The sequence below is a fragment of the Pipistrellus hanaki genome, assembly GCF_964339955.1.
Source record: "Pipistrellus hanaki genome assembly, chromosome: 20".
Classification (NCBI taxonomy): Eukaryota; Metazoa; Chordata; class Mammalia; order Chiroptera; family Vespertilionidae; genus Pipistrellus; species Pipistrellus hanaki.
The window spans coordinates 2,874,382-2,878,724 of NC_140522.1; positions in this window are offsets into that span (position 1 = coordinate 2,874,382).

Consider the following 4,343-nt stretch of genomic DNA (forward strand, 5'->3'; position numbering starts at 1 on the left):
TTCTTCTCCCCTCCCCTCTCCCTTTCTCCCTCTCCTTTCTCCTTTCTTCTCACCTTTCTCTCTCTAAACTCTCTCTCTCTTTGGTGCAACAAAAAGCCAAGAAGAAGAATGTGCTGTTCATAAGCAAAAGTGCCTATTTTTAAAATATATATATATATATATATATATATATATATATGTATATTTTATTGGTTTCAGAGAGGAAGGGATAGAGGGAGAGAGAGAGAAACGTCCATGATGAGAGAGAATCATAGATCGGCTGCCTCCTGCACGCCCCTACACTGGGGATGGAGCCCACCACCCGGGCACATGCCCTGACCGGGAATCGAACCCTGACATCCTGATTTATAGGTGGATGTTCAACCACTGAGCCACACCGGCCAGCCAAAGGTGTCTACTTTAAAAAAAAAAAATGGTAACTAGCATAGATACAAAATCCTATGTAAGGGGCCTAGACCCAACAGTAAGGTTACCATGCGCCAACACACCCAACTCTCACCCGAACTTTGCGCTATTTCTCTGTCGGAGGAGAATCTACTGAACGTAACTTATTAAATGTTACCCGTTCGGCGTCCAGAGCGGATGTTCACCTGATTGGCGCTGGGCTCAGCGCAGTGTGTGCCCCTGGGACCTGCCTCCCGTTCTCCTCCCTGCAGAGAGCGGGTTTCCCGGCCCGGAAGCCAGGGGCCCGGCCTCCGGAAGGAATGGGGAAGCCTTTCCCTCTTGGAGCAGCATCTTTAAAGACGGACACACGTGTCGTGTCAGGCACATTGCCTGTCGCATCGTTTTTCTCTGTTTAAACGCCTCGTTCTCCGAACCGTCCCAGATACAGTTGGAGGGGAGTCTGTTGGCATTTGGGGGCGGCGCGGTTATGTCCCCGTGCCTTTCCTCCTGGATTCTCCCCCGAAAGGAACAGCCTCCTGTCGGAAGATGCTCCCGCGGGATCTCGGCGGGGGCGAGCCGCGTGGTGCGCTGTCACCTACCGTCCCCCCCACCAGGCGGCTTGCTCTCGGGAGGGTGTTGATTCGTTCTTAGAAGAGGCACAGAGAAAACACACCTTCGGTTCTGTTTCTACCAAAGAAGTGGGGGCGGGGAGAGAAGGGGGTGATGGGTGTCCCGTCTGTCTTGTCCCCATCTTCCAGGCCCTGTTTTCTTTCTTTCTTTCTTTCTTTCTTTCTTTCTTTCTTTCTTTCTTTCTTTCTTTCTTTCTTTCCTTTCTTTCTTTCTTTCTTTCTTTCTTTTTAAATATATTTTATTGATTTTTTTTTTACAGAGAGGAAGAGAGAAGGATAGAGAGTTAGAGACATCGATGAGAGAGAAACATTGATCATCTGCCTCTTGCACACCCCCCACTGGGGATGTGCCAGCAACCAAAGCACATGCCCTTGACCGGAATCGAACCCGGGACCTTTCAGTCCGCAGGCCGACGCTCTATTCACTGAGCCAAACCGGTTTCGGCTCTTTTTTTTTTTTTTTTTTTTTTTTTTAATACGTCTGTTTGGTGATTTCAGAGGAAGGGAGAAAGAGAGAGAGAGAAACATGATGAGAGAGGATCATGGATCGGCTGCCTCCTGCACGCCCCCCACCAGGGGATGGCGCCCACAACCAGGGCATGTGCCTTGACCGGGAATCGAACCCTGACCTCCTGGTTCCTGGGTGGACGCTCACCCACTGAGCCACGCCGGCCGGCTCCCCGTTCAGCTTTATTTGAGTCAAATCTGTTTTGAATGAATCTAGAAGGGGAGCCACTTAAAGAGACGATTACAAGAGACGCTCCACGCTGTCACGTCTCTGCAGATCGCTCTATCTTCTCCGGGATCTCGCTGTTATTTATTTTGCTGCAGCCCCCCCGCCCCCCCCCCGTAGCGCCCTGAAGGCTAAATGAACCCCAATTCCTGTTGGCGAACAATGAAGGTGCTCCCCTGCCGAGACGTGAGGCCCGGGCCTCCACGCTGTATTATGAAGCCTCGCCGTGAAAAAGATGTTTACACACTATTGTTGTCTATTTTTTTTTTTTTAATAAATTTGTTTTGATGGCCGGTCTCCCTGCTCAGCAGCTCCGATCGGCCCCCAAGGACGGACTGTCGTCGGCAACCGTTGGAGCTGTCTCCCGCTGGAAAGCGCGCGTTAATAAAGATGGTTGATGCTGAGTGAGCCAGTATTTCTCCGTCTTCTGGTCTCGGGGTTCCAAGGGGAGTTGGGGTACAGGTGTAGCTGATGTCCAGCCCAGCCTCACAGACACACACACACGCCCATGCACACACGCGTGCTCATGCAGAGACACAATAACACAGGTGCGCACACACGTGTGCTCATGCACAGACACACAATCACACAGGCACACATGCTCATGCACAGACACACAATCACACAGGCACACAGACATACAAGCTGGGGATCGCAGCTGTGGTAACTTGGCCCCCACGCAATGCCTTTCTACGTGTAATATGCATAGACACGTAGTGGCCAGATGATGATGATCTCTGAACGCGTAATAATCTGGCCACTCCGTGTGTGTGTGTGTATATATATTGCAGGCATGAATGCGTGCATGCATGGGTGGGGTCCAGCCAGCCTGGCCAGGGGGAGGCGACATGGGCGGTTGGCCGGCCTGCCTGCTGGTCGAACTCCTGGTCCAGGGGACAATTTGCATTTTAGCCTTTTATTCTATAGGATAGACACTGAGCGGCCAGATGATGATGATGCATTCAGAGGTCATCATCATCATCTGGCCACTCCGTGTGTATTGTTTATGGAGTCTTGTCTATAAATCTTGGCCTCTGCCTCTCGGGCGCCCCCTGGAGGCAGAGCACACAAACTGCCCCATTATTGCAAAATCGCCTTTCCAGGAAAGGCACACCAGGTTCCCCCCCCCCCCCCCCCTCAATGAGGTGGCTCTGGCCCTGCTCCCCTGAACAGGACACAGCCCTTGGCAAAGCTCAGGTCCCCTGGCAGCTGGCACACCGCCGGGCCCTTGTCACGCTTCATGTTTTATTTCTTTTTTCATTTTTTCACTCTTCATGTTTTAAAGAGTGAGAGCTCCCCAACGGGACCTTCCACTGTCTCCTGGGGGGGCTCTCGGGTGCCCCTTGTGGAGGGTGGGAAGGGGGGTGCCTGGGGCTGCACCCACCGTGATGGGGGCCCCAAGACTCCCTGTTTGCAACAGTGACTCGTGAAGAAGGAGGAGGGTCTCACCGGGGCCTGGACAGCAGGCACACGGACACACACACCCCTCCGAGTCCACAACGGTGCACTCACACCTCCAGGCACACTCACAGGCACTGCACGCTCCCTCAGGTGCACACACGGAAACGCTCCTGCAGGCACTCACAAGCGTACACCCAGACACACACACACCTTCCCGCAGGTGCACACCCCCCCCGCATGCACACGTGCCTACACGTACGCGCACACGTCCACACGTATGAGCAAACACATGCCCGTGCACTCCCTCATAAGAGTGTGCACGGGGGAGCCCAGCCTCACAGACACACATGCCCATGCACACACGCGTGCTCACGCACAGACACACAATCACACAGATGCTCATGCACAGACACACAATCACACACAATCACACAGATGCTCACGCACAGACACACAATCACACAGATGCTCACGCACAGACACACAATCACACAGATGCTCATGCACAGACAATCACACAGACACACATGCTCATGCACAGACACACAATCACACAGATGCTCATGCACAGACAATCACACAGACACACATGCTCACGCACAGACACACAATCTCACAGATGCTCATGCGCACACACACACGCACCTGCTCTCCCCCCTCCGGGGCCCACACCGGTCCTCCGGCGGAGCCCAGCGGAGCGGGAGGAGGAGCCGCCCCGCCCGGCCTGGCAGCGCGCGCTCGGGCCACGTTGGCGGGGCCGGTCCCCGGGCGCTCGGGTTACCTGCGCCGCCGGCACCACGTCAGCGCCACCTCCCGCCCTGGGCGCCCGCAGGAAGCCGGAAAGGGGGGGCCCCCAGCACCTCCGATTGGAGCAGCCAATCGGGGCGCGGGCTGGCCGCTGCGGGCGGGGCGGGGGGAGCTGATCGCTGGGTGCGGGCGCGGGGAGGGGAGGAGGGCGCGCGGGGAGGGGAGGCGCGCGGGGAGGGGAGGCGCGCGGGGAGGGGAGGGCGCGGGGAGCCGATCCGATCGCCGGGTGCCAGGTGCGGGGCGGCGAGCGGAGCGGTAGGGCGCGCGGGAGGGGAGGCCCAGGGGCGGGCCCGGGGCGGGGCAGGGGGGGGAGCCGATCGCCGGGGGCGGGGCGGCGCGGGGAGCCCATCTCCGATCTCCGGTCGCCGGCGCGGGCGGGGGCGGGGGGA